Consider the following 11418-nt stretch of genomic DNA (forward strand, 5'->3'; position numbering starts at 1 on the left):
AGTCACACACCGTGGTCCCAGGGTTAAAGGTTAATTTGTCTACCAGTGTCTGTTGGAAAGCAGATTGAACCAGGTTTTTCTCTAGGATTTTGCCTGTGCTTAGCTTTATTCCGTTTCTTTTTATCCTAAAAAACTCCCTAGTCCTTGCCGATGACAAGCATACCCATAACAGGTTGCAGCCACCACCATGCTTGAAAATATGAAGAGTGGTACTCAGTGATGTGTTGTTGGATTTGCCCCAAACATAAAGCTTTGTATTCAGGGCAAAGTTAATTTCTTTGAAAATAAGGGCGAGCCACACACTCTAGGAGCTCAGATGCAAAAATTTTAATATCCAATGTTTCGACAGCCAAGCTGTCTTCATCAGGGTATCATCACAAACACTGCGAGATGACTCGTTTATAGTGTCAGAAGACACACAGGTGTCTGTAATCATGGCCAAATGTGGCCTAATATCATTGGTTAACTCTGAAATATAAAAATGGCATACAAAAGAACAAATGGATACGATCATAGATACATTTTAGACTACACAAGCTTACAAACAATTACAATGGCAAAGTCACAAAAATCACAAGAATGGCTTCAAATTAAAGTCTACATTGAGACCGAAGGGAGCAAGGGTCTTTAAATTAAAGATCCAGGCAGTCTCTCGTTTTAACAATAAATTATCAAGGTCACCCCCTCTCCTAGGGAGGGTGACATGTTCGATGCCAATATAATGCAGAGACGAAATCGAGTGGTTTGCTTCCATAAAGTGGGCCGCAACTGGGTAAGTCAAGTTTTTGCACCTAATGGTGCTACGATGCTCTGAGATACGTACTTTTAATTCACGCTTTGTTTTACCCACATCATTTTTACCACAAGGACTACACTAACCTCCAGAGCTCGTCTGGAGGTTAGTTAACACAGTGTCCAAAGAGGGGCCAGAAGTATACAGAATGGTGTCGTCTGCGTAGAGGTGGATCAGAGAATCACCAGCAGCAAGAGCAACATCATTGACGTATACAGACAGAGTCGGCCCGAGAATTGAACCCCGTGGCACAACCATAGAGACTGCCAGAGGTCCAGACAACAGGCCCTCCGATTTGACACACTGAACTCTATCAGAGAAGTAGTTGGTAAACCAGGCAAGGCAATCATTTGAGAAACCAAGGCTGTCGAGTCTGCCAATAAGAATGTGGTGATTGACAGAGTCGAAAGCCTTGGCCAGGTCAATGAATACGGCTGCACAGTAATGTCTCTTATCGATGGCGGTTATGATGTCATTTAGGACCTTGAGCGTTACTGAGGTGCACCCATGACCAGCTCTGAAACCAGATTGCATAGCGGAGAAGGTACGGTGAGATTCGAAATGGTCGGTAATCTGTCAACCTCTTACATCTAGACGTTCCGCTAGCGGAACACCTGCTCCAATATCCAATGATAGGCGTGGCGCGAATTACAAATTCCTCAAAAATACAAAAACTTCAATTTTTGAAACATATGACTATTTCACAGCATTTTAAAGACAAGACTCTCCTTTATCTAACCACACTGTCCGATTTCAAAAAGGCTTTACAGCGAAAGCAAAACATTAGATTATGTCAGCAGAGTACCAAGCCAGAAATAATCAGACACCCATTTTTCAAGTTAGCATATAATGTCACAAAAACCCAGAAGACAGCTAAATGCAGCACTAACCTTTGATGATCTTCATCAGATGACACACCTAGGACATTATGTTATACAATACATGCATGTTTTGTTCAATCAAGTTCATATTTATATCAAAAAACAGCTTTTTACATTAGCATGTGACGTTCAGAACTAGCATACCCCCCGCAAACTTCCGGGGAATTTACTAACAATTTACTAAATTACTCACGATAAACGTTAACAAAAAGCATAACAATTATTTTAAGAATTATAGATACAGAACTCCTCTATGCACTCGATATGTCCGATTTTAAAATAGCTTTTTGGTGAAAGCACATTTTGCAATATTCTAAGTACATAGCCCAGCCATCACGGGCTAGCTATTTAGACACCCGGCAAGTTTAGCCTTCACCAAAATCAGATTTACTATTATAAAAGTTTGATTACCTTTTGTTGTCTTCGTCAGAATGCACTCCCAGGACTGCTACTTCAATAACAAATGTTGGTTAGGTCCAAAATAATCCATCGTTATATCCGAATAGCGGCGTTTTGTTTGTGCGTCCCAGACACTATCCGAAATGGTAAATCACGGTCGTGCGCATGGCGCAATTCGTGACAAAAAAATTCTAAATATTCCATTACCGTACTTCGAAGCATGTCAACCGCTGTTTAAAATCAATTTTTATGCAATTTATCTCGTAAAAAAGCGATAATATTCCGACCGGGAATCTCCTTTTCGGCAAACAGAGGGAAAAAAATCACAAAGACGGGGGCAGCCAGGGCACGCGCCTAAGCCCACAGTCCCTTGATCGGCCACTTGAGAAAGGCGATAATGTGTTTCAGCCTGGGGCTGGGATGACGACATTCAGGTTTTTCCCGGGCTCTGAGCGCCCATGGAAGACGTAGGAAGTGTCACGTTAGAGCAGAGATCCTTTGTAAAAGATAGAGATGGCAAAGAAGTTCAAGAAATGGTCAGACAGGCCACTTCCTGTAAAGGAATCTCTCAGGTTTTGACCTGCCATTTGAGTTCTGTTATACTCACAGACACCATTCAAACAGTTTTAGAAACTTTTGAGTGTTTTCTATCCAAAGCCAATAATTATATGCATATTCTAGTTACTGGGCAGGAGTAGTAACCAGATTAAATCGGGTACGTTTTTTATCCAGACGTGAAAATACTGCCCACTAGCCATAACAGGTTAACTTGGCTTTCGAAGACCTTAGAAAGACAGGGTAGGATAGATATAGGTCTATAGCAGTTTTGGTCTAGAGTGTCACCCCCTTTGAAGAGGGGGATGACCGCGGCAGCTTTCCAATCTTTGGGAATCTCAGACGATACGAAAGAGAGGTTGAACAGGCTAGTAATATGGGTTGCAACAATTTCGGCAGATCATTTTAGAAAGAGAGGGTCCAGATTGTCTAGCCCGGCTGATTTGTATGGGTCCAGATTTTGCAGCTCTTTCAGAACATCAGCTATCTGGATTTGGGTGAAGGAGAAATGGTGGGGGCTTTGGCGGGTTGCTGTGGAGGGTGCCGGGCAGTTGACCGGGGTAAGGGTAGCCAGGTGGAAAGCATGGCCAGCCGTAGAGAAATGCTTATTGAAATTCTCAATTATAGTGGATTTATCGGTGGTAACAGTGTTTCCTAGCCTCAGAGCAGTGGGCAGCTGGGAGGAGGTGCTCTTATTCTCCATGGACTTTACAGTGTCCCAGAACTTTGAGTTAGTACTACAGGATGCAAATTTATGTTTGAAAAAGCTAGCCTTAGCTTTTCTAACTGCCTGTGTATATTTTTTCCGAACTTCCATGAAAAGTTACATATCACGGGGGCGATTCGATGCTAATGCAGAACGCCACAGGATGTTTTTGTGCTGGTCAAGGGCAGACAGGTCTGGAGTGAACCAAGGACTATATCTATTCCTAGTTCTACATTTTTTGAGTGGGGCATGCTTATTTAAGATGGTGAGGAAGGCACTTTTAAAGAATAGCCAGGCATCATCTACTGACGGGATGAGGTCAATGTCATTCCAGGATACCCCGGCCAGGTCGATTAGAAAGGCCTGCTCGCAGAAGTGTTTTAGGGAGTGTTTGACAGTGATGAGGGGTGGTCGTTTTGTCGCAGACCCATTACGGATGCAGGCAATGAGGCAGTGATCGCTGAGATCTTGATTGAAAACAACAGAGGTGTATTTGGAGGGTGAGTTAGTTAGGATGACATCTATGAGGGTGCCCGTGTTTATGGATTTGGGGTTGTACCCGGTAGGTTCATTGATAATTTGTGTGAGATTGAGGGCATCAAGCTTAGATTGTAGGATGGCCGGGGTGTTAAGCATGTCCCAGTTTAGGTCACCTAGTAGCACGAGCTCAGAAGATCGATGGGGGCAATCAATTCACATATGGCAGAGGGAACAGCTGGGGGCAGAGGGAGGTCTATAGCAAGCGGCAACAGTGAGAGACTTGTTTCTGGAAAAGTGAATTTTTAGAAGTAGAAGCTAAAATCTTTGGGGTACAGACTTGGATAGCCTGCAGAGTTCTGTATTACTATCTTTTCAGTAGATTGCAACACCGCCACCTTTGGCAGTTCTATCTTGGCGGAAAATGTTATAGTTAGCGATGGAGATTTCAGGGTTTTTGGTGGTTTTCCTAAACCAGAATTCAGACACGGCTAAGACATCCGGGTTGGCAGAGTGCGCTAAAGAAGTGAGTAAAACAAACTTAGGGAGTAGGCTTCTAATGTTAACATGCATGAAACCAAGGCTTTTACGGTTACAGAAGTCAACAAATGAGAGCACCAGGGGAGTGGGAGTGGAGCTAGGGAATGCAGGACCTGGATTAACCTCCATATCACCAGAGGAAATGTAGGATAAGGGTACGGCTAAAGACTATACAAACTGGCCGTCTAGCACGTTCGGAACAGAGAGTAAAAGGAGCAGGTTTCTGGGCACGATAGCATAGATTCAAGGCATAGTGTACAGACAAAGGTAAGGTAGGATGTGAGTACATTGGAGGTAAACCTAGGCATTGAGTAATGATGAGAGAGATACAGTCTCTAGAGACGTTTTAAAATCAGGTGATGTCATCGCATATGTAGGAGGTGGAACAACATGGTTGGTTAACCTCTTACATCTAGACGTTCCGCTAGCGGAACACCTGCTCCAATATCCAATGATAGGCGTGGCGCGAATTACAAATTCCTCAAAAATCCCAAAACTTCAATTTTTCAAACATATGACTATTTTACACCATTTTAAAGACAAGACTCTCCTTTATCTAACCACACTGTCCGATTTCAAAAAGGCTTTACAGCGAAAGCAAAACATTAGATTATGTCAGCAGAGTACCCAGCCAGAAATAATCAGACACCCATTTTTCAAGCTAGCATATAATGTCACATAAACCCAAACCACAGCTAAATGCAGCACTAACCTTTGATGATCTTCATCAGATGACACGCCTAGGACATTATGTTATACAATACATGCATGTTTTGTTCAATCAAGTTCATATTTATATCAAAAACCAGCTTTTTACATTAGCATGTGACGTTCAGAACTAGCATTCCCACCGAACACTTCCGGTGAATTTACTAAATTACTCACGATAAACGTTCACAAAAAACAGAACAATTATTTTAAGAATTATAGATACAGAACTCCTTTGTGCAATCGAGGTGTCCGATTTTAAAATAGCTTTTCGGTGAAAGCACATTTTGCATTATTCTGAGTAGATAGCCCAGCCATCACGGCTAGCTATTTTGACACCCACCAAGTTTGACCCTCACCAAACTCCGATTTACTATTAGAAAAGTTTGATTACCTTTGGTGTTCTTCGTCAGAATGCACTCCCAGGACTGCTACTTCAATAACAAATGTTGGTTTGGTTCAAAATAATCCATAGTTATATCCAAATAGCGGCGTTTTGTTCGTGCGTTCAAGACACTATCCAAGGGTGACGAAGGGTTACGCGCCCGACGCGTTTCGTGACAAAAATATTCTAAATATTCCATTACCGTACTTCAAAGCATGACAACCACTGTTTAAAATCTATTTTTATGCCATTTTTCTCGTAAAAAAACGATAATATTCCGACCGGGAGTGGTTGTTTTCGTTCAAAGAGAGAGAAAGTAAACATGGAGTCGACTCAGGCACGCGCCTCAGTCTCATAGTACTCTGACCGGCCACTATCCAAACACGCTAATGTTTTTCAGCCAGGGCCTGCAAAGCCACGATTCAGCTTTTTGCCGCCTTCTGAGAGCCCATGGGAGCCGTAGGAAGTGTCACGTAACAGCAGAGATCCCCTGTTTTGGATAGAGATAATCAAGAAGGCCAAGAAATGGTCAGACAGGGTACTTCCTGTACAGAATCTTCTCAGGTTTTGGCCTGCCAAATGAGTTCTGTTATACTCACAGACACCATTCAAACAGTTTTAGAAACTTTGGAGTGTTTTCTATCCAAAGCTAATAATTATATGCATATTCTAGTTTCTGGGCAGGAGTAATAATCAGATTAAATCGGGTACGTTTTTTATCCGGCCGTGAAAATACTGCCCCCTATCCATAACAGGTTTTAAGGCATATTGAGCAGGGCTAGAGGCTCTTCAGTGAAATAAGACAATCACTAACCAGGAGAGTAATGGACGAGGCATATTGATATTAGAGAGAGGCATGCGTAGCCAAGTGAACATATAGGTCCAGTGAGTGGTTGGGCTGACTGGGGACACAGCGATTCAGACAGTTAGCAGACCGGGGCAGGCAAGCTAGCAGTTAACAGACCGGGGCTAGCAAGTTAGCAGTTAACAGACCGGGGCTAGTAAGTTAGCCTTTGGGGGACGTCACGATGGGGGTAAGTCTGTTTTTGCCTACTCGTGCGGTGACGTCGATAGACCAGTCGTGGAATTAGTAGGGTTCCAAGTAGCTCCAGGTAGCTAGTAGGCCGCGGTTAGCAGAATGGGCCTCCAGCGGACGTCGCGCCTGAGGAGCCTGTTGGAATCCTCGGGGAGATTATGTCGGTATTCCAGTCGTAGAGGATCGGCGGGGTTCTGTGCCCCGTACCGGCAGTAGAAGGGGTCCGGATTTTGTAGCCCAGGAGTGGGCTTCGGTGGTAGCACAGGAGCCCTGGCTGGGCTAGCTTCAGGCTAATTGGTGCTTGCTCCGGGATGGAAACGCTTGCCAGGAGTAGTCACCCGGGATTGTGGTTAGCTAGTTGCGAAGATCCAGATGAAAATGTTCAGAGTTTGCAGTAGGAATCCGGGGATATGTGAAAAAAAATTTAAAAATAATAATAGGTCCGTTATGCTCTGGTTTGAGTCACATTGTTCGAACTGGCGAGAGCTTTCCGAGCTAAAGGTTAGCTGATGACCACTAGCAATGGTTTGCTGACTGATAACTGGTAGGCAGTTAGCTGACTAGCTTCAGTTGAGGGATTCCAGATCCGAAGTAAATAGAAATACTTTAGGAAAAAAAACAGATCCACGCCACAGTGGGTGAGGCGGGTTGCAGGAGAGTATTTAGAAGTTGAAATATTTGAAATATTTTTAAAATATATTTTTCTTTGCATATGTAAAAAGATATATACAAGGGACACGACAGGACAAAGACGTCTGACTGCTACGCCATCTTGGATTCAAATGGGGGGGTAAATACAGGCGAATATAAGTCACCTTGTCCTAGAGATTTACAGGGTTATCAAAACGTCACGCCAGGGCAAGCCTACACGAAACACAGGCCGTATTTGTTTCTAAAATACCCTATGGAAAAAGTGAATGGTGGAATAACGATTGGAACTATTTCCCTGTTTGACCGCTAGGTTTTATGACTCATACTGTGGTACTCTATTGCAAACAGGATGCATATTTTTATTCTGTAAAGGCTTACTTTTCACTCTGTCATTTAGGTTAGTATTATGGAGTAACTACAATTTTGTTGATCCATCCTCAGTTTTCTCCTATCACAGCCATTAAACCAACTGATTTAAAGTCACCATTGGCCTCATGGTGAAATCCCTGAGCAGTTTCCTTCCTCTCTGGCAACTGAGTTAGGAAATACTTTGTAGTGACTGGTTGTATTGATATACCATCCAAAGTGTAATTAATAACTTCGCCATGCTCAAACGGATATGTCTGCTTTTTGTGAATTTCTGTGTTTGAAATTCACTGTTCAACTGAGGGACCTTACAGATAATTGTGTGTGGGGTACAGAGATGAGGTAGTCATAAAAGAAAATCATGTTAAACACTATTGTTGCACAGTGTGAGTCCATGCAACTTATGTGACTTAAGCACATTTTACTCCTGAACTTATTTAGGCTTGCCATAACGAAGGGGTTGAATTACTAAAACCAATTCCACTTTGACATTATGGGATAGTGTTTAGGCCAGTGACAGAATATCTAAATTGAATCCATTTTAAATTCAGGCTGGGTGAGTGGTGGAAAAAGTACTCAATTGTCATACTTGAGTAAAAGTAAACATATGGGTGTTTCTATAAATAAAAAGGGGCCTGTGTGTGACATCAGGGTCAACATTTCAAAATGGTTTGATATACATTTAAATATGATTTTCTGGGCCCTCACAATGTCAGCTTACCAGTACACTATAGTGTACAGAGCGAGGAAGGACAATGCAAACGCGCTCAGCCGTCTCGCGCTACCAGAGATGCCCACCACAACTGTGGTGCCCCCCCGAGACAATTTTACTAATGGAGAGATTGTCAAACTCACATGTGAATGCCAAACAGATCAAACAGTGGACAGACCGGGATCCTATCCTGGCCCAAGTGAAATGATTCCTTATGCAGGGTTGGCCTCCTGTCATGGAGGATAAGGGACAGACCTTATGCAAAGCGCAAAACTGAGCTGAGTGTGCAGGATGGCTGCATACTCTGGTGGTCCAGAGTGGTTGTTCCACCCCCTGGCCGTGCACAAGTCATGGATGAGGTCCATGAAGCTCACCTGTGTGCCTCCCGGATGAAAAGTTTAGCCAGATCTTACATCTGGTGGCCAAACATGGATCAGGACGTAGAAAACAAAGTGAAATCATGTTCTGAGTGCCAGATCAACCAGAAGATGGCGCCGCCCACGCCACTACATCTGTGGAACCACCCATGGTCCAGGCTGCACAGACTTTGCAGGCCCTGCAAAGGGCCACATGTCCCTTGTCATGGTGGACGCTCACTCCAAGTGGCTGGAGTCTTACATCATAAGCAACATCACAGCGACCACAACCATCAAAATGCTTTGGCAGGTGTTTGCAACACATGGTCTGCCTGACTCTCATGTCTGACAACGCAACAACATTTACCTGTGATTTGGCGGAGCGGGCTGTGCAGACACTGAAAGAGAGGCTCAAAAAGATGACTGGGGGAACCATCACAACTAAGCTCTCTCGGTTCTTGTTCCAGTACCGCATCACACCACAACAGGACAGGCTCCAGCTGAGATGTTGATGGGCAGAAAGCCAAAAGCTCACCTGGATCTACTGTGTCCGGATATCAAAGCATGAGTGGAACGGAAGCAGGAGAAACATGACCCCCACGCGAGGGAGAGACAGTTAAAACCCAATGACAATGTCTACATTCGCAACTTCACAAGCAGCCAACGTTGGTTGCCAGGTATCATTCTGAGTCAGAGTGGTCAAACTGACTGATGGTCGAGTCATGCGCAGACACCAGGACCACATCCGCCTGCGCTATGACAAAGAAAAGACCATGTTTGCAGACAGAACCGCGGCAGGGGGTAGTATACAAGTTGAAACCCCACAGGAAACAATATGAGGAACAGGGGCATTCAGTGGTTCCTGCTGAGGGTGATGGACTTTCTATCACAAACACCCAACCCGCTCCGGTGCCCTCACACCCAGCTCCACTGGGAGATGCCTTATCTATGTCTTGTGGCACACCACGAGTACTGCGCAGATCACAGTGTAGTCTCAAGCCTCCTGAAAGACTAACTCTGTAGTTGAGACCGAGAAACTTGTGGTGTTTGTGTTTGTTTGGAACAGCAGACTTAGTTGAATAAGCACTGTCATTTTTAGCCACTGTATTGAAAAAGTAAGAAAGAGGAAAAGTGTGTAGTGTTCCTTTCAACTCTATAGTGGCTTCCAGCTTAGGCTAAAGCCAGGCCCAGCTCTAGCTACACTTGATCCCCGAATCCACTTGTTTAACAAGCAACGCCTCATTTTCACCTAATTATCTCATTCTGAAAATTAACCACATACTGTAGATGGAAAACAGTTCACAGATAGTGTTAGCTAGTTAACATTTCAGATTGCCAGGGTCCAGTAAGCAACTAACGCGTTATAACTTGAAGAATGGCAAGGAGTCGTATACCAGTTAATAGTATAGCGAATTGGTTAGGTTACTAATGTTAGCTCATCTGATGTTATAACTTTAACTAGCTAACGTTAGCTGTCTGACTTCATTAGCCAGCTAATTTTCACACACCAAACTCAATTATTTGATCAGTTAAGTTGGCTAATGTTCCTCAACATTTCTCTGGCTAGCTAACGGAGAATTCGATCCAGCTAGCAAGATACTTGACAATGCTAACACGACTTGTTCTACCAGTTTCTCCCTCACCTCAAACTTTCCAAATGCCAGTTGTTTTTCCAGTTACAGCTCATGAAGTACGCTTCATCATCCCAGTCTCCGTGGTCAGGCTTCTCACCTACCTCTTCGTTATCGTTCAAGGGACACGCTGCTGTTAACTGTCAAACTGCCTTTCCACTCTCCGCTCTTTCCAGAGTGCACGCTGATGCTGTAACTATCAAATTTGTTGTCTCGTCAGTGGCGTGCTGCATTCTGTTATGTGAACGACTGGCTGAGCCTTGGATACAGCCAGTATTGGTCCAAAACGTGCATCACTCGTTCGCATACAGCTCGTAGTCAACCAAAGCCCCCCAAAAAAACTTTTCTCAACGGCTCTACATGAATCACGTAGGTCACCTATTTTGGATTCAAAACGGCGAATTTCGCCGAAAGGTACAAGTTTGCATTCCTGCAAGAAGTCTGCGACGTTCAGAATGAGACTGATATGAGGTAATGATTGATGTGACTTATAGATATAATTTATGTAATCTTGAGTTAATTCGGGAGATGTAACTCGTTAAACTTATTCCATTAGTTGTTATGTGATAACCATTAAACATAGTTGATTCGATAAACACGTCATCACATTAATCAGTCATATCACGACACCATTTTTTATTAAATTCACTGGGGATGGTTCTTCCCTTCCTCCACTGGTTCAGCCTCATTCGTCAAGTCCTGGTATTATAAAGCAGCACCCTCTGGTGGTCCAAGTTGGAACTATATTCTCCTTGTGGCTAGTCTGAATACCAGTATGTTTGTGCCATCATGCAACTCCTTGTCATGCCATAATGCCAAACATGTACAATGGTACTGACAGTGAATGGAAATAAGTTGTAAACTCAATTGATCTCAAAAGCAGCCCAAATTCCCAAGGCCAAGGTATTAGACTGCCTCTATGCACGTGAGGGTGGCCGGCGTAACTCCATGAGACATCTGTCATGTGAGATGAACCACCTTACTCCAACAGAAGTCAAAATACATGTGATTATATTATAGTGATAAAGGCCTAGTTTGTGTTTAGAATATTCAAGCATGCCTTGACATTACACACAAGGGTAAATTAGACTTTAGCAACCGCCAGAGGAGGAAATTAGCATACAGCAGCCATAAACACAACAATAAAAACAATCACATGTAAACTCAAAGTACTTTCATTTTATAGTTGTTCAAGGTTGAATGAACTAAAGAATCAGTGAAT

This window comes from Salmo salar, chromosome ssa23 (genome assembly GCF_905237065.1).
Source record: "Salmo salar chromosome ssa23, Ssal_v3.1, whole genome shotgun sequence".
NCBI lineage: Eukaryota > Metazoa > Chordata > Actinopteri > Salmoniformes > Salmonidae > Salmo > Salmo salar.